This window comes from Dreissena polymorpha, chromosome 9 (assembly GCF_020536995.1).
Source record: "Dreissena polymorpha isolate Duluth1 chromosome 9, UMN_Dpol_1.0, whole genome shotgun sequence".
Taxonomy (NCBI): Eukaryota; Metazoa; Mollusca; class Bivalvia; order Myida; family Dreissenidae; genus Dreissena; species Dreissena polymorpha.
The window spans coordinates 75,679,426-75,707,226 of NC_068363.1; the positions used below are offsets into that span (position 1 = coordinate 75,679,426).

At 36.4% G+C, this 27,801-nt stretch overlaps 1 protein-coding gene and 1 long non-coding RNA gene across 2 annotated transcripts in view; one reads left to right on the forward strand and one right to left on the reverse strand.

The window, feature by feature from the left end:
• The window catches only part of LOC127845408 (uncharacterized), a 73,755-nt gene extending 59,487 nt beyond the window's left edge, over window positions 1-14,268 (forward strand). The window contains exon 2 of the long non-coding RNA XR_008033207.1: window positions 13,817-14,268. This is a non-coding gene — a long non-coding RNA (uncharacterized LOC127845408). The remainder of the gene's footprint in view (window positions 1-13,816) is intronic.
• Window positions 1-27,801, reverse strand: part of LOC127845407 (integrin beta-like protein 1) — a 282,221-nt gene that overhangs the window by 75,377 nt on the left and 179,043 nt on the right. The gene's annotated exons all lie outside the window — the stretch shown is intronic.

The window sequence follows — 27,801 nt, forward strand, 5'->3', positions numbered from 1 at the left end:
ATCACAAGAACCATACTTAAGAATATCTAAATAACTTTTACGCTCTCAACACAATCCAGCTTAAATCAACACATTTATCTATATATCTATCATTTTTTATACGTTTTTAATTTGTTTACTGTTCTTTTTAGCCCTTTCAGTGCTGGAACCGAATTTCGAAGGCCTTTGCAAACAGATTGGATCCAGATGAGACGCCACAGAACGTGGCGTCTCATCTGGATCCAAACTGTTTGCTATTCTGATAGTATTCTTTGGAAAAAATCGAAGAAAATGATTATTTTAGAAATACAGCAGACGACATTTTAGCAGACATTTCCCAGCATGCAAAGGGTTAGTATCCAGTACATGAACCGCTTTGGTGCGAGAAGTTGCTGCGGTAATGCTGATACCCACGTAGCCGTGCAAAAATCACAACGCAACGATGAAAGTAATGCACTCATCAGTCAAGCACCATGCAGTTCGCATTCGTTACCTCCAAGTGGTTTACCCATTAAGCGAATATCTTCGTATTTTTCAGAAGGTACCACTTCTACAGATACATGATAAATTGCGTGCTATATTTCGTTGATTCGTCAGACGTTGAACGTGCTGTGCATAAATAGACTGGTGCAGTTTTTTTTGGTATTCCTTAAGCCTAGTTTGACAACAGTAGTAGTTTAAAATTACGCATTGTTGATTTTAAATTATTAGTATAAGTAGCAGTAGTAGCAGAATCATAATTATCAGCAGCAGAAGCAACAGCAGCAGTAACAGCTGTTTCTTCAACTTAGATCACAAAATAAAGTATCACAACAACAAAAAAGTACAATACTAAGCCAAAAATATATATATATATATATATATATATATATATATATGTATCATGTATAAAGCTCTAACTAGCGTATTTGGCAGCTATTAGTACTTGCATAACTCGGTTTACAGCTTTCTGTTGACATAAAATGAGCAATTTCTCGGTAGAGATTGTCTTGTAGAATTTCCCGATGACGTAGGAGGTACCACAGATTCCTGAAACCGATGTTAACATTAATAAATATATGTGGATAAGAACACAGCTATCCCAAACCAGATGTGAAGAATAGAAATTGTTGTTATTTTATGATAATCACTATTACTATTGTTGTTAAAGATGATGATCATCATAACAATAATAATGATATTATTATTGTTATTATTATTATTATTATTATTATTATTATTATTATTAACATTATTATTATTATTACTGTCGTTGTTGTTGTTGATGATGACGTTGTTGTTGTTGTGATGGTAGCAGTAGTTGCAGCAATAGTATCAAACCACATCATAAACGTGAACTAACTATGTCTTGACCATTTTAATAAATTACTGATAGCAGTGATAATCACCACGTTGACATTTTACGATGTCGACGGACAAGGCCCAGGGTCAGATTTATACGCTTATAGGCGTATCGAACATCTTGACATCGAATCCTGTGTTGACATGCTAGATCCATCCGTAGGCTACACTGACCACTGACCTGTTTCAATATATGAAAACATAATTAATACAGCATTAACCGAATTTCAGTTGTATGTGAACAGCGATATTTGCCGTCATATTTTCTAAAGAAAACGTACAGTTACAGCGGGCGGGTGTTTGAATCAAATATAACGATTAAATTTGATGGAACTATTTCAAGCAAATACAGTGACTTGAAAATGTTTTTATAATTTTCATGACAACACATGAGCTCAACCAAAAATCACAAAATGCGCATTCGTGACTTAATTGTTCGTTTTTGGATTTTATCTTTGATAAATGTTTTATATGTTTTGGCGAAATCGACCGTTTGCGATGAAAAGAATTGCTATGCGACGACAGAGGAAGTTTGCAACGGAAGAGGGGTTTGCGCATGCGGTCAGTGCGCATGTCACACCGGATACTCGGGTCAAACGTGCGAGCAATGCGACATGTGCACGAGCCCGTGCGGATTTTTCAAAGATTGTGTGAGTTGTAAAATATTTGGAACTGGACATTTGGGCGTCTTTGAATGTCTCAACAGATGTGACCTAGCGATTTATCTGCCTGTCGAAACAAAGAAATTTGATGAAGTTGGGGACGATCTTATTAAGTGCAGTCACGTTAACAGTAAACTTTGTGTTGAGTCGTTTAAATTAGGCAGAATGAATGGTGGATATATTAACGTATTCGTGCGAAAAGAAATGGAATGTTCTAAAGAACAAGAAAATGCTACCATTTTGCTAAACCCGCCTCAGCGATCTCACGAAGTAAATAATGACAAGATAATTAGTCACACCACAGAAAACAACGCAGATAATACAAACCATACTGGCGAATTCACAAATGATAAGTTCAGCAAAAACAAACATAATGAAAATGATGATGATGACGATGACAATTCAAGTGAAACCGAAGAATCTAATGACGAAGAAGGCGATGAAAAAGATGATGATGATGATAAGCATGATTCAAGTGAGAAAGAAGAACAAGAAGAACTTAAAGAGACGAATATTTTGCTACTGCCAACAAAAAGTTCTCAGACGTTTTCTTTATCAATAACTGAACACGTTAATAGTTCAGCGAGCAGCGATACACAGTCAGATGGTACCGTAAACCTCGATAAAACAGCTGTAAAAACCAGCGAAACTGAAGAAATCTCTGTTACTATTGACACAAATGTGAATCTGGAAAATGTCAACTATACTGTGGTAGATAATAATGCCGAGAATGTAACTTTAAATATAACTGCTGTACAAACCAACGAAACTGAAAAAAGCTTTGTTGCTGTTGACACATATGTGAATCAGGAAACTGACAAATACACTGGTGTAGACAATTATGCTGAGAACGTAACTGTCGATAAAAATGCTGTGCACACAAACGGACCTGAAAAAATGTCCAAAGCAGTTAATGCGAATGATAATCAGAAAAATGTCAAAGATACTGATGAAGGAAATAAAACTAAGAATGTAAGTCTCGATAAAACTTTTGTAAACACCAACTACACCGAAGAAAGCTTTGTTGCAGTTAATGCAAATGACAATCATGAAATTGTCAAAGATAACGATGAAGAAAATAATGCAGAGACTGTTATCAAACTTACCGAGAAAACCGGGAAAGACAGCATTGGTAAAATAAATAAACAAGTAGAGCGAAATGAAATTAAAAATGACCACTTCATAAGTCGCCCACACGAAGAAACTGGTTATCTGAAAGACAACACTTACGTTGAAGATGAGCAAAATAATGATGATGACGAGTCCAGCGAAACCGAAGAAACTGATGAAGGTAAAGGAAAAGAAGAGTTTGATGCAGAAGAAAGAGACGGCCAATTGGATGAAAATGTCGAACATGAAGAAGTTATAAAAGAGGAAGAAAATAAAATGAATCATGCTTTTAACAAAGGGGTTATTAAATCTGTCCAGATTGAAAATAATGCGACATTTACAGAAAATAACAAAGATAAACAAGTAAAATACGGACACTTTGAAAGTGTATCTATGGATTATAAGGTTTCATCGTCTATTGGCGCAAACACTGCTGCGACTTGGTTTAGCTTTGTTTTTTCTGTCTGTTTTTGTTTGTATTCGTTGCGAATGAAATAATACGGATAAAAAAAACGCATGGCCCGTTCAATGACCACATTTTTTTTGTAAATATATGTAAATTATATTAATCAAGAACCGATTTATTAATCTTGAAATAAATAAATATTGTACAGCCGTTTTATTTTATTGACCAGGAATATCTTTTGAAAGACTTTTCAAAAAGCTAAACTGTTGCGAACACATGCCATAGGCAACGCATGAACATTGAGAGAATAAGTTTTTTTTTTTTTATTAAATTCTTTATCTAAAGAGATATATAATACATATAAACGTAGGCCGATATAATATTGTATTGACAATCAATAAAGAACAGCAAGAAATTAGTTACATTTATAAAAATTTAAAATAATATGGACAAGATGTATATTGTTTCGTTTATGATAATTAGCTTTAAAAATAATACAAAGTAATGCATTGTAATATAGTAATAGAAATAATAATGCCTATCATATTCCTGTTAATAGTAGTATATACCAGGATGTTCGTCCGCATAAAAGTATAACCATATCAATAGGCATATTAAATTGTTTTTATCTTTGTCGTCAAAATTAACATCATCATCAGTATAACTAGCAGTAGGAGCAGTAACAGGAGTGACGCCCATTGTCAATGCTAGAATCTTACCCCACCTCACAAGAAAATAAACAGGCTGCACAACTCGCAACTAAACTCTATTAAGTCAGGCAAACTAACATGTATACATCATACGTATGGTGTTCATAAAGCATACACGTATAATGACGCTCTAGTAACGTGCTTGTTTTGCAGTTACTGTTATTGCATTACTTTGTAAACTGCGATCTGTCGACATTAAATGCGCGATAGAGATTGTCTTGTTGAATTACCCTATGACGTTAGCATTGTGAACCTCTGACACCGATGTTAACATTTATTGTAAATGTGTCTGCACATATTTACACACCTATGTTAAACCAGATATGCCTGATAGCCTGAAATTGTTATTATTATTTAAATGAGTAGAAGTACTAGTAGTAGTAGTAGTAGTAGTAGTAGTAGTAGAGTAGCAAGTAGTTAGTAGTAGTAGTAGTGTAGTAGTAGTAGTAGTAGTAGTAGTAGTAGTAGTAGTAGTAGTAGTAGTAGTAGTAGTAGTAGTAGTAGTAGTAGTAGTAGTAGTAGTAGTAGTAGTAGTAGTAGTAGTAGTAGTAGTAGTAGTAGTAGTCGTAGTAGTAGTAGTAGTAGTAGTAGTAGTAGTAGTAGTAGTAGTAGTAGTAGTAGTAGTAGTAGTAGTAGTAGTAGTAGTCGTAGTAGTAGTAGTAGTAGTAGTAGTAGTAGTAGTAGTAGTAGTAGTAGTAGTAGTAGTAGTAGTAGTAGTAGTAGTCGTAGTAGTAGTAGTCGTAGTAGTAGTAGTAGTAGTAGTAGTAGTAGTAGTAGTAGTAGTAGTAGTAGGTAGTAGTAGTAGTAGTAGTAGTAGTAGTAGTCGTAGTAGTAGTAGTAGTAGTAGTAGTAGTAGTAGTAGTAGTAGTAGTAGTAGTCGTAGTCGTAGTCGTAGTCGTAGTCGTCGTAGTAGTCGTAGTAGTAGTCGTAGTAGTCGTCGTCGTAGTAGTCGTAGTAGTCGTAGTCGTAGTAGTAGTAGTAGTAGTCGTAGTAGTAGTAGTCGTCGTAGTCGTCGTAGTAGTAGTAGTCGTAGTAGTAGTCGTAGTAGTAGTCGTAGTCGTCGTAGTAGTAGTAGTAGTCGTAGTAGTAGTAGTAGTAGTAGTAGTAGTAGTAGTAGTAGTAGTAGTAGTCGTAGTAGTAGTAGTAGTAGTCGTAGTAGTAGTAGTAGTAGTAGTAGTTGTAGTAGTAGTAGTAGTAGTCGAAGAAGTAGTACTAGTACTACTACTAGTAGTAGTAGTAGTAGTAGTAGTAGTAGTAGTAGTAGTAGTAGTAGTAGTAGTAGTAGTAGTAGTAGTAGTAGTAGTACTAGTACTACTACTAGTAGTAGTAGTAGTAGTAGTAGTAGTAGTAGTAGTAGTAGTAGTAGTAGTAGTAGTAGTAGTAGTAGTAGTAGTAGTAGTAGTAGTAGTAGTAGTAGTAGTAGTAGTAGTAGTAGTAGTAGTAGTAGTAGCAGTTGTAGTAGAAGTAGTAGTTGTAGCAGGCACGGATTTACCGGGGGGGCACGAGGGGCACGAGCCCCCCCCCCCAGCGGATGAAAACAAAAAAATATTTGTGTGTGTTTGTGAAACCAACTTGGCCAGATGTTCTGATATCCCCGATTTCCGACAAAGGAAGTGCCTCCCCTCCCTGCTTTTTATCTTAACAACCTTACCGTCTACTATCCACAGGGGGCACCTTTTAGACGTTAACACTCAATTGACATGACGCCTTATCTATGATCGCTCCGCCCACTAGAATTGATCAACCAATCAGCGATCGATTAATCGGGCGCACTCGTTAGCAACGACCTGTCCGCCATTTTCTAGACAAGCTACATGTTTAGGTTCACTTTTATTCAAACGAGTTTCTTTTGTTTTCCTCTTACAAAAACGATTAAAAATGGTTAAACGGTGTCAATGGGGATTATGTTACTCGGACAATCGATATCCTGAAAGATTAGTTGGTGACATTTAATTTATATCGTTTCAAAAGCCGAAAAGAGATCTTGAGAAGTGTAAGAGATGTATAAATACATGCGGTCGTCACCACGAACAACTGAACGTCAACACTGTCAAAGACAATTATAATATATTTTTATCGGATATACTAGCAGATATTAATAGTTCATGTTATCGATCTGATTATCACATAATATTTCACTTTTTTTATATAGTTTTATCAGTTACTAGGTCAGAAGCGAGGTTCATCTGCATTACTTAAAGAGAAATAAAACCCAGCATGAAGCCTAATTCATGCTGCGTTTTATTACTCTGATAGTAATGCACTTAATTGACATCATACATGTTATTTTAAGGTGGCATGTGATATATTATCTTATTAACGGTATCTACACATTTGCACTCATGTGGTGTCACCAATAAACGCTTTTAATCCACACTAGGAGCTCGAATGCCTAGATCTCATTTTTTAAACGAGTTTCGTTTATTTTGTTCGGATTAAAAAACGGAAATGAAATATGGCAAAAACGGTGTAAAAAGGGTTAATGCAACTCTGACATTTGGTATCCAGAAAGATAAGTTAGATGAATTAAATTTATACCATTTCAAACGCGGCAATGCGGTCTTGACAAGAGCGAGTGGAAGCTTCAAGAATTACCGAGATCCCCTTTATAGAACATAAATTTATTTCACAAACTTGAAATATCATATAAGCAATAACTAAGCATTATTAAGTATGTATTATGTCACGTGTGCATGTAAACTAATTGAGAATTTTGGTACCCAATTCGTGTAACTTTACGAAATCCCCGTTAAAAATCGCGTTTCTGTGTGTGTCAGAAACAAGTGAAAACCATTTTGTTATTATTTTAATAAAGACGTATCGATAAATGCTATTAGTTAACCAATAAATGCGATAACTTCGGGGAAGTCGGTTCCTGCGCGAACGTCTGATATTGGTAACCTTATTAATTTATAATAGCCTGACCGTATTCCATTTCGTACAAGGCTAATTTTATACCAGACAATGTCCAAACTTACTTGTGTTGTTTTTGCGCTTTAAATTATAGTGATTGATAAATGTCCCATAAGCAATGTTTAATATGATTAATATCACTTTTATACGCAATAACATGTGGGATTGAGGTACCCACCCGGCGTCAGAAAGCGCGTAACACTTCACCGAATTCCCAGTTATAAAGCGCTATTTCGTGTCAAATACACCGGTAGGGGGAATGTTTCGGTAATAATTTTGTTAATAGTACGGGTAAATACCGGTGGAGTGTTAATATATTGCAAATACCACCATAACACGTAATAACGGGTTCGATTTCGGTATGCGCGCAAGCGTTTGAGAGCGTGTTTAATGTACCGATTTACCCGTTATAAACAGCTGATGTTCTCTTTAATCGTATATTTTTTGCATTTGCAGAATAACTAAATGGCATCAACCCCTTTACAAGTGTAATATAGTGTTAAACAAGTCCAAAAAATAATCCGGAATATCGCGTAAATATATATGCAGTCTATAGGAAAAGAAGCCATTTTGGTGTTAGCTTGTCTTGGTTTTCTTCCCACTGAGCCACGTGATTAAGTGGGCGGAGCGATCACTGATAAGGCGTCATGTCAATTATCACCGTAGCAAAAACTCTTTGCGGCCGTCGATTTAAAGCGTCTAGATAACAGTGAGCGTCTGTCATTTACATTCAATAAGCGTCTGGTTGATCCCATTTATTATTGCCCTGGTGATTGCTCTGCGTTGCTTGGCGTACATCAAGTCTCTCAGCATTGTTCTTCAGGGTAAACTTTTGTTCACTTTAAAGTTTTCTTATCATCAACTCTTTCAACTAGCTTGATCTCCGAAATATATGTTTTATTGAATTCGTATGGCTAGAAGCTTGCACAAAACTCTTATACAATTAGGATATCTAAACTTAAGGTACAATTCAAAACAGTTGTAGAACAACTTCCTTAATTATATTATTCTCTCTATGATTTGCATACATTATAAATGTTATTGAAGCAAATTCTAATTTCACAATTTAAGACATTTATTACTTTCCCATAGTATTATTTTTCGTTGTCCAAATATTTATTCTAGTACACATGCTGTTTGTATTTATAGGCAGAGAACTTGATGTGGTAGAGGCCTTGAAGAATGTCCGCCATGTGAAGGACACCCTGCAAAACAAGCGTGACTCTGTTGACAACTTCCATGGCTGTCTGTATGAGAAGGCTGTGGCTGTAGCCAAAGCTGTCGGAGTGGACCCTTCAATCCCAAGGCGATGTGGCAGACAGACACAACGAAACAACATCCCAGCAGACACTCAAGAAACATACTACAAGAGGGTTTTAACCATTCCATTCCTGGACCACCTGCTGCAGCAGTTAAGTGAGCGTTTCACAACGCTTCATGAGAGGGCTTCTTCTGCACTCCTCCTTATTCCATCAGTAAGACAGGACCTGGACAACACCAGTCTGGAGTACTACGTAGATGACCTCCCTTCACCAAGAACACTTCAGGCAGACATTGAGTGCTGGAGGTGTAAGTGGGTAAATGATCCCAAACCCCCATTCAACATTAAGTGCTGCATTAAAAGCATGCAATAGACAGATTTTCCCAAACATGTATACAATATTAAAAATTGCAGCAACATTTCCAGTGACAAGCTGTGCATGCGAAAGGAGCATTTCAACGTTAGGGAATGTAAAAACAAGCTGTCGTTCAACCATGGGGGAAGAAAGACTCACTGGTCTGTGTCTGATGTCAGTGCACAGGGACATTGATGTGAATGTTAGTGACATTGTCAAGCAATTTGCAAGACAGAATCCAAGAAAAATGAAACTGCCTTGTATTTTGGAGTCTGATTTAAGCAATGAAGACAATGACTTGTGTTAAGTTAAAGAGAGTGATAGCTTGTACATTTTCCTGATGACAGTTCGAAAATTGTGATTTTTTTGTTTGTTTGTATTTGTTACTTGTTGAACAAAAAAAAATGAATGCCAATCGTGCCTCCATAGCTCAGTGGATAAGGCGATTGCTGAAATCCAGAGGTCTCGGGTTCGATCCCGGGTCGGGGCACATACATGCCAGTCATGTTTCAGCGGAATGCTGACTGACAAATAAATTATAAATAAATCGGCATTAAGACGTGTTTGTTAAAAAAAAGAAAAGGAAAAAAAAAAAAAAAAGAAAAAAAAAAAAAAAAAAAAAATGGAAATAAAAAATTAACATTATTTATACACAGCATTTTCTTTTACTTCTTTATGTTGAAAGCACCATTACAAAGTATAAAAATAGTCTTTATTTTGCTCATGAAATATCCCCAAAACGCACCACAGACGATCTAGGAACCAAAAATTTTCAGGGGGGGGGGGGCATGCCCCCGGATCCCCCTAGATATGCGCAACAAATCTTGTCCCCCCCCCCCCCAACTGGGTCCTCTCTGTAACCGGCCCTGTGTAGTAGTAGTAGTAGAAGTAGTAGTGGTTTTTTTGTTGTTGTAGTTGTAGTAGTATAAGTAGCAACAGCAAGAGAAGTAGAAGCAGAAGCAGACGGCATTACGTGAATTTGATAATTAATTATTATATGAGTTATCATATTAATGCAATTAAATCGTGTTGTGTTCATTACAGATTTTAATTAAAACCGCCTCTCAAAACCGTGCACTGGTAAAGATGTTCAGTGTATAAATTTCTCATTGCAGCGATAAACACTACCTTTCGAAGATTTTGTAACGTTTGTTGACTAAGCTTAGGGCTAGATATCTGATAACAGTTCATAAACTGATAAAAGTGTATAAACTCTTGACCTGTTAGCTGTTTGTTGACAAGCTTTACTGACCAACGATCTTTCGAAATACAGTTGAACACCGATATGTCGAAGTCCGTTGGACCGTCGAAATTAGTCCTAAATGCAAAATAGAACTGTTAAACATGTACAGTTGATGTGACTAAAGATGGCCTTGCGAACAAAAGCTATTAAATTTCGCCTTAAACAACATAATTGCGGCATATTCCTGAATTGAACGTCCATGACGTGTATGTTTAAATCGAACGATTTTTAGTAAAGACGAGATGAAGTTGTTTCTCGTTTTGGTTTAATTTCAATTACAACTTGCCTTGGAAAGGAACATACCTTGAGTACTGGTCCGTATATAACCATTATGTAGTTTGGTGGTAATTTATTTAACCCATTTATGCCTCGCGTATAGAAAAAAATGCCTTGGAAAACAGCGTAGACCCAGATGAGACGCCGCATGATGCGGCGTCTCATCTGGGTCTGCGCTGTTTGCTGAAAGAAATTTTTGTAAGAAATATTCTAAATATATAAATAAATATACCAGACATCCCTAATTTCGGAAATAAATAAATCCAATTTAGAAGGATGGGAGAGTCCAATAGGCATAATGGGTTAAAGTGAATTCTCTTGTATAGCTATTCAATTCAAATTGTGATGCTCTGTGGTTAATTATAAGCAACGCTCATAATTATGTTTGAATCATAGTTCTGGGTAACGTGAAGGGTTAGAACTCATAGAAACCGATTGTAAAATAGGGACTGCGGTTCAAACCCTTACGGTGGTAAGACATACAACTGTGCTTTTACAAGTCTACTAAATCCCGTTTGAACGGAGATTCAATACGTTTACAACTTAACAATTCATGTACGGTGCTTATAAATGTATAAAGTTTTATCGTTAAATATACATATATCACTATTGCTAAATCTCGTTATAATGCATTGCGTCATAATAAATGCTAGTTGTGATATTTTAGAAGAAAAAAGGGAAGACAAAACAAGAAATATCTTTAAAAAGATATACGGCGTTGATGTTGTGTTGTTTGCGACCAGTGAAAAGAGATGGAATGAAGCGACCGTGTAATTTAATGAAGGTAGTGAGTAATAATAAGATAATATATTTTACTGTAATAACAAATAAGAAATGAACAACAAGAAGAGGTGAAATTGTATGTTTTATTGTCAATAAGTATTGTAATGACTAGGTTTTCATAATTGAACGAGTGATGCATTAGTTTCAATAGGAAAAGACAACATATTCGCCACTGAAATACTATGAACATAATGTTGGAATAAAATAAAAGTTAATGTTTTATAATGTGTAAAGATGTTAGTAGAATGTAAACATAAAATACTCAATATTGCAAGCATCATAGTGATATGAATGTTTTGCAGAAAGACAGAACTTTATACAAAAAAGGAACAAAACATAGTACAAAGAAACATGTTTACTCTAATAAACGCAAATATGGATTAGAATATATCAAAGACAGATATATTTCCATCACCTATATATTTCCTTAGTATCGGGGGCTACCGCCCCCAAACCCCCGCTTTGTCGATAGTGGTAAACAACTGCGTACCGGTAAAGTGCAATCTAGCCTGTTTTTGTAGTGTTTAGTGTGACCGCTACGGCATGTAAACAATAGCTTCTTTTAATTGTAGAAACATGTGATTAATGCTATACTGCTTCGTTAACTAAGGAGAAACGTTTCGATGTAATGTTTAGAGGATATTTTGTATCATGACAGTTTTTAATTTATTGTAATTAACATGTAATTTACAATATATTCATATTTCAGTTCAATGATAGGCATCCAATGTTTACGGTGATTTTTGTATTATTAGCCAATGCACAATTATGATTTATTCATTCGGGACCTATCATGAATGAAGGTCATCTAAGGTCAAAAGGGACGTTCAACAGCTATGTCGAAAAAGTTCTATGTAGCAATTTACGGTGTTCGAAATAGCGGTTATGGACTGTATTCGAATTTAACAAAGTTTATCTTTGTTTACACACAACTGCTCTCAGTTTACAGTGTGCGCAAATATCCAACATTGTGGAATAGATTCACATGTTTTTAAACGAAGGTTATCTCGGTTAAATGCAGGACAATTTTAAGCCAAAGCATGTGTGGGGTATAAAAAATGATAATGTGCTAATTTAATATAAAAAGCTGACTTGATAATATTTTAATAATTATATTTATATTATCGGTGTTGCATCGAAAAGCACAAAATATGATTATTCGCGCTTTAATTCTTCAATTGTGGATTTTCTTTTTAATAAATGCGATATCGGTTCAGGCAAAACCTGCCGTTTGTGATGAGAGGAAATGCTATGCGACGACTGGGGAGGTCTGCAACGGAAGAGGGGTCTGTGAGTGTGGCCTTTGCGCATGTGAGACCGGATATTCGGGCCCCACGTGCGATACATGCGTCACGTGCACGAGTTCGTGTGAAAATTTCAAAGATTGTGTGAGTTGCAAAATATTTGGAACTGGGAAGATTGATGGTACCGAATGTTCAACCAGATGTGACAAGATCGCTAACTACCTGCCTGTCGATATAAATGGCTTTGATAATGTTGAAGATGGTCTAATTAAGTGCAATTACGTCAATAACAAGTTTTGCGTCGAGTCGTTTAAATTGGACGTAATAACTGGTGGAATCCGCCGCAATGTCTTTGTACGCAAAGATATGGACTGTTCTAAACAACCAGCAGATGTAACTATTGTGCTAGACCCACCTCAGCGTTCCCATGCCCAGATCATACGTCACACCAAAGAAGACACTGGTGACCCTAAAGATCATGATGTCGAAGGCATAATTGACATGTTTAGCGAAAGCGAAAATAATAAAGTTTACGACGATGGTGACATTTCAAGTGAAACTGAAGAAACTGATGAAAATGGAGGCATTGAAGATGATGATGATTATGAAGAAGATTATGATGATTATTTTGAAGATGATGATGAAGACGATGATGATGATTATTATGAAAATAATGATGGTGAAGATTCTGAGGATTCAAGTGAAACCAACGAAGCGAATGAGGGTGATGTTGAAATGGGAACATTAAAACAAAAAGATCAAAAGGAAGAAGACGTAATTATATTGAATTCCTCTATAGTAAACGGACGCTTCGATGATGTTCACATTGTAAAAATTGCAAACGTGACAAAAAATACCGAAGATGAGCTAGTGGAAACTGTACTGTTGCAGGGTGTACCTGTTGAATCAAACGAGGCGTCGTCCACGGGCTACAACACAGCGTCAACATTGATAGCTACGTTTAGTGTTATTTTTGTAATAGTGTTCGTTTGCATTGGTTGCGTGTATGCTAATTACTGGTATAAAAACAACAGACGGCCCTTTAAAAACCGTTTATTTTTAAATGCATGAACGGACAAGGCAAAGTGATGGCTTAAGGATTGACTGAACTCATGCTGTAGAACCATTTGAGTCGCGTTCTGAGAAAACTGGGCATAATGCACGATTTTGGCAGTCCGCACAGGCTAATTAGGGACGACACTTTCCGCCTTAACTGGATTTTCGTTGAAAAATGCCATAACAGCGGAAAGTGTCGCCCCTGATTAACCTGTGCGGACTGCACAGGCTAATCTGGGACGACACTTAACGCACATGCATTTTGCCCAGTTTTCACAGAACAAGACACATATAAATCAAATGTATTGTATACATGTAATTCAAATGTTATCCCTCGTATCCGGACAATGATACTAATATTTAAAAAGACGGACGAGAAAACGTAAAATGTATTGTCTATACATGAAACAACGACACGATTTTGGCAATATTTGTTTAAGAAACTTGTAAATTTAAACTTCATTTTCGTAAACCGAGGTATATCTCAATGTGATAGCTTTGTCTCTAAACTAGAACGTTATGTGGTCAATATATACGACATGACGCTAGTCGATTAACCCATTTATGCCCAGCGTCCTGAAAAAAGGACATTGCAAACAGCGTAGACCCAGATGATACGCCGCATGATGCGGCGTCTCATCTGGGCCTGCGCTGTTTGCTTAAATGAATTTCTTTATGAAATATTCTAAATATAGACATAAATATACTTGACAGCCCTAATTTTGGAAACAAATTGATCCAATTTAGAAGGATGGGAGAGTCCCCTGGGCATAAATGGGTTAACCCAGGAGCATGTACCAGTTTAGTGACATGCGTTATCAGATTAATATGCAACGGGGCACAATTCAGTATATAATTGCACTCATAACAATTAAAACCAAAACTTTCGTTGGAGCGTTGATTCAATAAATGACCGTTACATCAAATAATGTTCTTATTGTAATTGTTTTCTTTTTAACATCCAAGACGTTTAGTGTGAAAAAATGTTTCACGAACATTTAAATTAGACATAGATCTGACAATGCATAACAGATTGTCTTATAACAGGGTGCAGACTCAACGGGGTTCACAGATGATTACACAGGGCTGGACAGAGTGAAAACACACCGTTAAAAACTTTATTTTTGTAAATATCTCAATTTATTGAAATGTGTTTGCAAAAATCTGTAGTGCATAAAAGACAGGTTTTTTTACAATTTGCGCCGAGATATAAAGTTTTACGAATACATTATTGAATATGTCTGAAATCGGTGCCATATTTCACGTTGTATGCAGCATAACCGCGTATATCAATGTTGTGACCATTGATTTTTTGGCCAAGAACACGGGCTTATTAAATAAAGTAATTATGATGTTTCACATTGCGATAAGCCGCTTACAAACGGTCTGTTATGCACTAGTTGAAATTCTTCAGAAAAGAAATGTTGTAAAAAGTTATTTGAAAAAAGCACCACTAACTGTGGTGTTTACATCCATTAACATTCATTTGTGAACTCCATAAAGTCACGTGATCCTGCACCCGTATAAAAAAATATGGCACGAAGTCACATTCATCCACCTCTATCCATCCCACCTGACTCTAGATACGGTCGTTGCATTGTGCTTTGCCTGTTTTGAAACTATGGATTCACTAGGTGTTTATGTGTTGAAAACAATTCAAGATCAAGACTACAAAACATCGCGCTCTTCAATGAGAATTTTACTCCGCCAGAGTATCGTAAACACTCAACCACATTCCAAACGATTTTACCACTGCAACTTACTTAAACAAAAGTGTCCATAATTTTATATGTAAACATTAACTTTTTAAATGAGCGTTTACAAAAAGAGACATATGTGTTCAGCAAACATACTATTTAAAGATATAATTATTGTAAATACCATACGCATATTATGAGTGGTTTATTGTCAATTTTAAGACCGTACCCATCAACTTTTCTCGATAGCCTTTAATTTAGCCTTGTTCTGAGAAAACTGGACATAAGGCATGTGCGTAAAGTGTCATCCTAGATTAGCCTGTGCAGTTTACTTTATTTTCGGTAAGGAGGGACTTCCTTGTAACTAATAATACAGCCTTGGCAAACAGCGTAGACCCAGATGAGACGCCGCATGATGCGGCGTCTCAGCTGGGTCTGCGTTGTTTGCTTACAGGCAATAAAAGCGGAAAGTGTCGTCCCTAATCGGAGATAACACTTTTCGCACATTCATTAAGCCCAGTTTTCTAAGAACGCGTTTCGATTGATCTTTATTAATTCGTAGTGTTTAACAAGGGCATAAATAACATCTTAGACGTACGGGGTCTGGTAGTCTTATTGAGAAATACTGACGATAACTTGTATTTAATTTATAAAACATATGCAACGACACAAAATAGACGTGTTTTCACTACGTGAAACTACAAAAGTATAATGCAAAAAACTTCTTCCGTTTGCTATTCAAATATTCCCTTTAATCGAAGAAAATACATTTTATTTTTACTCAACGTTCTTAACGGACCGTGCCAAACGCACGCACAATTGTAACATTCCAAAATAATAAGAACATAAATATAAAAAAACATGTTTACATGTTTGCTAAATCCTTTCTTCTTACATACCACAACGGGTCCATTTACTTTCATTTGGAATCACTAAACATGTCAAATCGATATGCCAGCATCCATATTAGGCTATGTCATTGGACTTTGCAGTACGTACCATTGGAAATCACCTCCAGTAGTTCTGGAATTACCACACAACCGGTAGTCAAATGAGTCGTGTTCTGAGAAAACTGGGCATAATTCATGTGCGTAAAGTACCGTCCCAGATTAGCCTGTGCAGTCCGCACAGGCTAATCAGGGACGACAATTACCGACTAAACTTGATTTTCGGTAAGGAGGGACTTCCTTGAAACTAAAAAAAGCATAAAAGCGGACTGCACAGGCTTATCTGGGACGACACTTTACGCACATGCATTTAGCCCAGTTTTCTCAGAACGCGACTCAAATAATGTTATTCCTAATTTCTTGTATCTAAAATACTGTTTAAATTCTTTTTACTTTAAGACGATTCTTGTATCTTAAACTCTTAAAATGTTTGCATTAAGACGTTAAGGTTTAATTCAGATGACCAAACGTCTCTTGATATATGTACGTTTTTCTAAAATGTGTGTTGGGTCTTGTGCTCTGTTATGAAACGACGACCAACTTACGCGCCTTCAACGCCTTAATAGCGATGAAGCTTAAGTGAATCGAGTTGATACACTACATTCATGCCAAGTGTAATGAAAATATCGCCCGATTGGTGCAAAAAGGTACCATATTAAATTGAAATTAGAAGACACATGGTACCTTATTGCACCAATGTGGCGATATATAAACAGCGCTCTGTGAAAACCGGTCTTAATTGCATGTGCGTAAAGTGTCGTCCCAGATAAGCTTTGCAGTCTGCACAGGCATATCAGGGACATCACTTTACGCTTTTTTAAATTTGTCTTTAAAGGACATCTCTTCAAACTGAAAACCCAGTCTAGGCAGAGAGTGTCGCTCATGATCAGCATATGCGGACTTCACAGGCTAGTATGGGATGACACTATGCGCACTACATTTTGCTTTTTTTCTCAGAACGCGTCTCATGTTAACCAGTCGCCAAGCTCTATCCATTAGATACAATTTATTTCATTTCTTACTAACATACCAATGTTAAGTAAAAATCAATTAAAATTAAATTAAAAAAGCATTTTGTGTAAGTTCTTCCTGTGGATTAATTTACGTAAATCCGATTTATAATCAATTTGAAAAGAAATTTGCTTGTCGTTGCACAAAAAGTATGTGTTCGTGATTACATCAATTTATTCCCACAAATAACTTTATAATTATAAACGAAATAAAATGAAAGATTTTCCAATCAGATAAAACAAAATAATTGTCAGTAACTCTTTGTACCCAAGATTTGGCCTTTACCAAGAATTGTCTTTCTTGGTATTTTCTGTAACAGATGTTAAAGGTCAAATAAAGTAAAAGAATAATTATCAACAGTTTATTAGATATATTTATCGAGAACATAATATATAGCATAGTTAAATAATGAAAATAAAATATAAACTATTAATGTACAGTCAATGCGATTCTCGCAAAAGTTACATGAGCTAAGAACGTTGTTGTTCCATTGAAAAATGTTATTTTTAAATACAGTTTTGCAATGACCGATATTCTTAGTAATGTCGTGTAGTTATAAACAACAACATCGCACTTGCAAACTGAATATCCATATACATTTCCACCTTAAACAATAATTCAAAAGCACTGCTACTACACTATAGCTTGAATATGTGTTTGTTTCTACTCAATAAATATGTTAAACAAATAACTTTAACAATAAATATTCATATTATAAACATTTAAATACCGCTCTTATCCAATGACAGCTTAACAACCATTTATATATTATCTACATACTTTAATAAACGTTTAAAACACATTTTACTTTATTTCGTTGTTTGTTGAATGACGTTTTTTTACTGCACTTTCCGATAAAATACATGCATCATGAAGAAAAATAATTAAATAATAAATTTACTTTAACCCATTTATGCCTAGCGTCCTGAAAAAGGACATTGCAAACAGCGTAGACCCAGATGAGACGCCGCATAATGCGGCGTCTCATCTGGGTCTGCGCTGTTTGCTTAAAAAGAATTTCAGTAAGTAATATTCTAAATATAGAAATAAATATACTACACACCCCTAATTTTGGAAATAAATTGATCCAATTTAGAAGGATGGGAGAGTCCACTGGGCATAAATGGGTTAATCTAAGCTTACTCAGAATTTAAACAATGAACATACAAAATAACCATCTTCTCAGCACATTTATTTCACTGAAATGTCTAAAATGCCATTTTAATATTCAGCACGTGTCTCTCCCAACGTCCGCCGGTTGAACAGTCGAGTCTCGTTCTGGAGAAATGGGTCGGAGGAAGTTACTGACGCTGAAGTCCGTCCACCTAAGCGGAAAACGTTCTGCGGATGTAGCTGGCGCCTTCCATGATGACGTCACATCCGTGTAACCGGCAGGCGGCTCGGTTTTCGAGCTGACCTTGCCTCCAGGAGCTTCTGGGTTACACAACGCGCTAAGATTGTCTACGGCGTCGGAGTTCCTGGTCGGATCTGTCGCATGGTCACGTGCGATGTGGTGCAAGAATATCCGAAGATCGTTTATAGGCGTATTCAAGTCAATATCCGGTTTCGGTTCCGATTTCACCGGCGTCAGGTCCTCGTATGGCTGCGTGGAATCGTAAAGAGAGTACCTTCGATGGTACTGGTACGGTGAATCATTATGTGGAAGATGGCACGTGTCACCACGCGACGGAAGTCGCATACTAAATTTTCCGGTGGTGTCGGAGTATCCAGTCCAAGCGCCACCGTCTTCGCACACGTCTTGTACAGCCCGCTCCGAGATAGTCGGGGACGACTGTTGCATCACAGGTGGCAGACCGAGTTGCTCGTGAAGCGTCGACTGGAACTCGGCGTTCTTTCCTACGTAGCTCCCCTGGAGGCGGAACATGCCCTCGTGCACCTTGCTCAGGTCGACTGCCCAGTTGAACTTCGTCGTCGGCTTGCCGGCCTTGTTGGTACACCCTTGCACAGCCACTTTGTAGAAACAGGACACGTGCGACAACGTGTGTCGCACGGAGTCTCTCCATCCGGTGTAGCTTCCGCGGAAGAACGGGAAGAACTCCGCCATGCGCGCGACAATCTGGCTGAGTGACAACCGCTTCTCCGGTGAGCTCTGAATAGCCATAGCGATGATCCCGGAGTACTGGTACGGCGGCTTCGGGTAGCGCTTGTACTCGACCGGACCCTCGTCGTCGCGCCTCCGTTTCTTTCCACGCCTGCCCGAGTCGTCAGAAGGGAGATCGTTTCCGTCACCGGTGCTAGCATTCGACGTAACGCTGGTGACGGTCGCGCGCGAGGACATCGATATGGACGTTTCTGTGCTGCTACAGCGACTCTCGGGATGCGTGAATCCCAATCGCTGGTCTGTCAGGAAAGACACCTCGAGGTCTTCCGGTGAGGTTCCCCTGGAGACCGAAAGTTCTGGTTGTTGGGTTGATGTTAAGTTGAGAGGCTGAAGGTACGTGTGTGTTTGCAGGCCGGAAGTGAAGAAAGCATTGGGTGGGAAATATGCACCGGAAACGGTGTCCACGCTCTGTAAAACAATCGAACGAATTATAAACACTGCAAGGTCGTGTATAAGAAACAAAACATGGCATTAACGCATTGCCATAATTGATAAGCAAATGTTCACAAGTTTGTAAAAATATGTTTTACATTTTTTTTAACATTTGTTTATTATTTATATCAATGCGTATGTACTTCAGACATTGATAGTGTATACAGAATGGTATAAATGACCCTCCGGGGAAGTATACTTTCCTTATTCTTGGTATCTTATTAATCCGGTTATTATCATAACACAAATAATATAGGTGCCACTTTTTCTTAAAACTCTGGGCCATGTGTAATCACGACAAATTGCGACTTAACTTTAAGTAGCGAAATAAATTGACGTTTAAATAATGAATATCATCACATAGACATTTAAAATATATTAGATTCTGAAACGAATCGCAAGTATCTTCGCTTTGCATTTGAAATTATTCAACCAATGTGTCGAAATTTCAGTTGTTTATCGAATTCTATTAACACGCCTCATAAAAACGTTGAATTCAATGTGATAATAAACAAACTAGTATGCTTTGAATTGCAATTATTGATGCGCTATCGCACACGTTTTTAATTACTGAACACGAAACTTAACAAAATGTATGCATTGTTATTAACCGATCAATACATTCTGGGTAATTTACCTGCATTTGATATCGGTAGACACTCTCATCCAGGTATGACCTCACGGTGTCGTGGTAGCCGTATAAGCTGCCTAGCAACGCGTCGCCATGCAACCCCGCGTACCACGTGTCTTCTGCTGACATTCTGACATCAAAATAAAAAAACAACTCAAGTATTACAATAAAACAAATGATCGACAATTATACATCATCGCCATAATCCTTAATTTAGTGTAAAAATCTATTTTAGCTCGATTGCATCGAAAGCTCGAGGTGTCTTGAAACGCTTTCGAGTCCGTTTCCAGATAGAACCACTGCTTTGTGTAGAATCATTAACAACAGCACCTTCTCTACCATGACCACCCTTAATAACACCCACTTAAAGGGGCCTTTTCACGTTTTGGTAAATTGACAAAATTGAACAAAGTTGTTTCAGATTCGCAAATTTTCGTTTTAGTTATAACATTTGTGAGGAAACCGTAAAACTGAACAATAACCATGCTCTAATATAGCCATTATATGCATCTTTTGACGATTTAAAAACCTGAAAATTTTAAATCGTTGCAACGCGAATCGATTGAATAATTTGGAGAGTTCTGTTGTTGTCGTAATTTTGTGAAACTACGAAGATTGCTTATATAAAGTATACAATACGTCTGTTTTATATACTTGGCAGGACGGTCGAGTGGTTTAATTGGTTTTTACTCCAGGGGTCACTGGTTCGAGCCCTGCTTTTTTTCTTTTTTAAATTTTATTCTTGATTTTTTTACTGGAGCTTTTTAGATCCAATGTTTACATTTATCAATATAAAGCTTTTAATGACAATTTTCAAAACATGCCAAATTCTGTGAAAAGGCCTCTTTAATAGCGAGTATCATCATAAACAACCACATCATCACTAGAGAAACATAATCAACAGTATCATCATTAACAACAGCACCATCACTACCAGAGTCATAATCACAAACAACACCTAAACTACCGGTGTCAAAAAAATAAAACAAATCCATTGCTTCCAGTATGATCATTAACAACAGCAACATAACTACAAGTATCATAAACAACAGCACCAACAGTACCAGTATCATCATTAGCAACAGCGGCGTCACTTTCAGTATCATCATTAACAACAGCACCATCCATACCATTATGATCATTAACAACAGCAACATCACAACCAGTATCATAAATAACAGTAGCAACATCACTTCTTCATGGACAAGTCATCCATCAATAACAGTATCATCATTAACACCATCACTACCAAGATCATACATAACAACAACACCTTTACTACCATTATCATTATTAGCAACAGCCAATAACTACCAGGATCATTAACAACAGCACCACTACTACCATTATCATCACTTTAAACAGCACGATTAAAACCATTTGCATAATAAACCAGGGTTTTCACTGGTCCAAATGGTTGCCCCACTTCTCCACTACGTGAAAAAAAAACATTGGATAATTTGACCTTATTTTTAATTATCATTGAACAAACAGAATTACATAACTTAAACGAGTACATAAATACCTAAATAACAAGATTTAAATTAACTGAAATATAAATGATACTGATTTTTTTCGACATAATGATAACATGATAACCACACAAATAACCCAAATAACAAAATATTGCTGACATAAAATTAACAACAGCGCCAACACTAACAGTATTATAAACTCTATTCTCTACCATTATCATCATTACACAAGCATTACCAGTATCATCATTTACAACAATCAATCACTATCATTATCTTCATAAACAACAGCTCCATCACTAACAATATCATCATGTACAACAGCTCCATCACTAACAATATCATAATTAACAACAGCAACATCTCTACAAGTGTCATCATTAACATAACAACACTACCAGTATCATCGTCAACAACAGAACCATCACTACCAGTATCATCATTAACAACAGTGCCATCACTACCAGTATCATCATTAACAACAGCACCATCAATACCAGTATCATCATTAACAACAGCAACATCACTACCAGTACCATCATTAACAACAGCAACATCACTTCCAGTATCATCATTAACAACAGCATCATCTTACAACAGCAACATCACTACCAGTATCATCTTTAACAACAGCACCATCACTACCAGTATCATCTTTAACAACAGCACCATCACTACCAGTATCATCGTCAACAACAGCATCATCACTACCAGTACCATCATGTACAACAGCTCCATCACTAACAATAGCATCATTAACAACAGCAACATCTATACAAGTGTCATCATTAACATAACAACACTACCATTATCATCGTCAACAACAGCAACATCACTACCAGTATCATCAATAACAACAGCAACATCACGACCAGTATCATCATTAACAACAGCAACATCACTACCACTATCATCATTAATAAAAGAAGCATCACTACCAGCATCATCATTAACAACAGCAGCATTACTAACAGTATCATCATTAACAATATCAACATTACTACCAGTATCATGATTATCAACAGCAACATAACGTTAGCAGGCTCTTTCGGCCCCAAGCTTTTTCGGGCCAGTCCGAAATTTCAGGCGCAGTCGGCCCCAAGCTTATTCGGCCCCAAATCGACCATGCTTATTCGGCACTTTATTTTACTACACCTTTTCTTTAAAACTAACTTGATTACAGCGGGTGTGAGATTAGCTAGCGGTCCATTTGGTAGCAATATATTTTGATTATAATTGAAAAAAGGTGTTTAAAATGATATAGTGTTGTCTGTTTGTTTCTTTGTACTGCTTTTGATTATGGATGACTAAAATAAATTAATTGAAAATCAGTATCCAATGTAATCGATTTTGTATTGATGTCCAATTAACACAGATTTCCCCTCGCCCCTCACAAGTTTTTATTTCAGAGTATATTGCTCATCTTCAATCTACATATGTTTCGTTTAGACAATCTTTAATCTACATATTTTTCGTTTATACAAATACAAATGACCAACAGCAACATCACTACCAGTATCATCATTAACAAAAGCAACATCATTACTAGTATCATCATTAACAAAAGCAACATCGCTACCAGTAGAATCATTTACAACAGCAACATCACTATCAGTAGCATCTTTAACAACAGCAACATCACCACCAGTAGCATCAATTACAACAGCAACATCACTTCCAGTATCATCAATTACAACAGCAACATAACTTCCATTATCATCAATTACAACAGCAACATAACTTCCAGTATCATCATTAACAACAGCAACATCACTACCAGTATCATCATCAACAACAGCAACATCACTAACAACATCATCATCAACAACAGAACCATCACTACCATTTCATTAACAACAGCAATATCACTACCAGTATCATCATTAACAACAGCAACATCACTACCAGTATCATCAATAACAAAAGCAACATTACTTTCAGTATCATCATTAACAAAAGCAGCATCACCACCAATTTCATCATTAACAACAGCAACATAACTACCAGTATCATCATCATCATTATTATTATTATTATTATTATTATTATTATTATTATTATTATTATTATTAAAACTATTATTACTACTATTATTACTACTATTATTACTATTTAAGGAAAAAAGGTGAAAATAAGAACTTACGTTCAATGCAGATTCCAATCACAATAAACGTCAATCCGTTTTTAAAGTCCTCGCACTAAACACCAAACGCACTTAGTAACGTGAAAAAAAAAACAATTAACAAACAATATAGACAATGTATTAATGATGTTTTCACGTGGAAGCAAAATTATAAAATAGTCGGTGATTGTCCCGTCGTGGCATATATTTAAGTTTTAATGGGGTGTGGTCGAAATCTCGTGATTTCGCACATTTCGCACCCCCTATTGGAAATTAAGGGTCGAGCCCCTACTCTAGGGACCGATTCCTTTCTCTTGCGCCTTTCCCGCCAGGTTGTCCCTGTGAAAACGGGGTCCGTTGTCTGGATGCTATTGTGCCCACCACTTGGCACCTTAGGGTGCGAATGGGTCACACGTTGGCACATTGTTTTTGCTGTGCTAATTATGGGAGTATACGGGATACACGCTGACGCGTTGTTTTGGTTGCGTTTATGGGGGTAAATATATTTACTTCTTTTGACACGTTGTTTTTGCTGTACTCAGAATGGAATATACAGGTTACACGTTGACACCCGGTTTTTAGGCATTCATTAGAATCATTATATGGATTTATGTTCTTTTTGTGATATTATGATATACATGTTAACATATAATACCGATTATCATAAGTAGTATATTATCAAAGCTACTAGATGTCAACAGTAACTGTACATTAACCATTCAACATTATATAGCATTCAAAATAAATCGAGTCAGATAGATTAAAAAAGTCTTGTTCTGAGAAAACTGGGCTAACTGCATGTGCGTAAAGTGTCATTCCAGATTAACCTGTGCAGTCCGCACAGGCTAATCAGGGACGACACTTTCCGCCTAAACTTGAATTTCGGTAAGCAGAGACTTCTTTGTAACTAAAACTACCATAAAAGCGGAAAGTGTCGTCCCTGATTAGCCTGTGCGGACTGCACAGGCTAATCTGGGACGACACTTAACGCACATGCATTAAGCCCAGTTTTCTCAGACGCGGCTCAAATAAAACATACACATGAACGTATTGTATTTATGGTACGGTATTTTCGCAATAAATTTCAGTAAATTACGGTTGTGGCCAGCGATCATTTAGCGTTAGCATGACTTTTTGTGTAAATAATATAATTACAAATCATCTCAGATATATTCTATTCATTTCGAATGTATCTCAGTTTCCCGTCGTTATTTAGAGCCACTTAGTATGCTCAATTGGTCATTGTTGGCTCTGATACTAGTTAAAAGTACCTCCCCCCCGTATTAACCAACAATTCTTTACTTAGAATAAGGAATAAAGAAAATTCTTTTTTCAGTTCTTTTCTAAGAACGTTCGTAGGAATTTTCTTTAGCAATATGTGTTGCTAAATTAGACTAAAGATTTTTTTTCATAGACTAAAGAATTGTCTTTATTCTTAAGTCTAAGAATTGTTAAAGAATTGTTGGTGAATACGGCCCCGGGTAATCGTAAGTGCAATGTATCCCGGGTACGGAAATACACTTTTAACCACCGGCGATACTCCTTGGTACTTTTTAGTATAAATTCCGTAACCTTGGTACTTTTAAGTAGTATCTTAAGGACTTAGATTCGTTCGCCGATCCGGAGGCTTTTCCGAGATACAGGAAAAGTTTCCGTTCCGACGACGACGCTGGGTACCGGTATGAAGTTACTATAGTTCGGTCCACATCGGTGAAACGTCTCGTGCGAAAGAGCAGCAGGCCGAATAATAAATCTGAAACTTATGCTATAAAGTACTTGATGTACAGTCTAACCTCAATGTCCGGTTGATTTATTTTTATTCAGGTTTAAAACATATAATATTCAAGTTATCATTCAAATTTACATAAAAATAAAAGTATTTATGAGATTAAAAATATTTGTGAGATTGCTGCTGATCTTAACCTATGGTCTAAAAGCTGCAAACTGCCTCACACTTAAAATATGATTTAATGATACTCTAATGGTATATAATATATTGCTTGATTATCACAGGTAAACATGGAATATATATTTGTTATCACAGATTTTCAGCACAGACTAGTAATTTGATATATATATATATGAATCGCCGATATTGGTACACGCGCTTCACACCAATGCGACCTGGGTTCAATCCCCGTTCCCAGAAGCATGTGGGTTTGGTTTGAGGTCACCATACCGGACAGAAGGGGTTTTAACCGGTTACTCCGGCGTCTTCCCGCACAGCAAGATTGCATCCACATTTAACATATTTCAGAAACAACCAAGTGTTGTATTGGGGTTATAAGCAATATAAAATGTTGAATAAAATAACATATTTATGTAGTCGGGAATTGCAGCTATAATTCAAAATTGGTCCCATCTCACAGAAGTCTGGTAACTTCATTTTTTACATACATGTATACTGTTTTAAAAGAACCTATTTAAGTTACACTTTTATTTTAGATATTCGAATGTTTTAATATATGAAAACGTTGAATATGAAGACGAAAACATCGTTTTTTCCTATGTCTGGTTTGAAAAAGAATAGTAGTTAAAATACATGTATATTTCAATACATATGTAAAAACTTTTTATAAAATTTATTTTAATAAAAAAAATAATCCGCATTCAGTTTTTTTTCATATACAAAAAAAGGAAAATGTACGCACGAAAACATTGAACAAACATTCGAAAAAAGTGTATATACTACCGAAAACAGATACCGAAAACAGATACCGAAAACAGATACCAAAAATAGATACCGAAAACAGTTACCGAAAACAGCATAGCAAATGGGTGTCATAATTGATCGTTTTAATATATCAGTTTGCAAAATCGACAATGTTTGATTAACGTACCGGTTCGTTGGTTCTTTTGTGTTGCATTTTCTATAAATATCAACTTGTGATCATTAAGGGATTGTAATTAGATAACAACTAAAGAACCTGATCGGTATAAGTTGTGTGTTGTTCTCACAATTCCATAATCGTTCGTTTAATTGTATCAACAAACATAGTTGTTTTTCGTGTAGATTGATTAAAGCAATCATGAAATAATTACTCACATCAGATCGACTTATTTGGGTTTCAAATGTTAGACGTTCAGTCCAGCATGTCTTTATACTGTTCAATTAAATTGTGATAACGTTAGAGTGAGTTAAAATGCCCATTGACACGTGTTCAGGTGTCCGAAAATATAGCGACACTCTAAAATGATTGCATTGACGATCAATATGTATAACGTTCATTGTATTAACAACTAATATCACGTGCTTGTAAAATTCCACGCTGTATAGTATAGCTTGATTTATCATTGTCGGCTCGGGTACTAGTTTCTTGTATTCCGGGTATTCTTAAGTACACTTACATGTACCCCGGGTACGGTAAATATACTAGAGCGTACCCGGAAATTTTAACGCTAAATCGGTCGTTGTCGGCTTTTTTTAAAATTAATTATGTTCACATTTATGTTAAATTTCTCTTAAATGGCCTCTATATTACGAAACTCGTATTCAAAAACATGTTGATGCAGTTTCTTTATAAAAGACCAATCGTGATACATCGGCTATCTCGGATTCCTCCGTAAGATAGGCCTCGTGGCTAACGGTCGCCATCTTGCCTTGTATTACTACTTTACTACCCAAAAGGTTATCAGTCTATTGTTATGAGGCTTTAAACGATGCGCGTTGAACTAGCGCCAAACTTTTTATCGAAACTTTGATATTAAGAGCCCTATTAACGTTCATTTGTGTTGCATTTTGACCTATTATCCAAATGATTTACTTTTCTATTATTATTTAATCACCATATTTTCCATTTTTTAAGATGCAATTACAAAACCAACCAAACCGAAAGTGAAACTGTATGCATTACGTTACGCTATGTAAACATTAAATATATGTTCAGTTTGAGGAAGCGAATCGATCAGAGACGATAGAATATGCATGCAATACAGACTAGACTATCATTGCCGATTGTAGTACTGGCTAAAAAATACCTTTGATGACAGGTCATGTATAGAACGTTAATCAAAATAGTGACCAT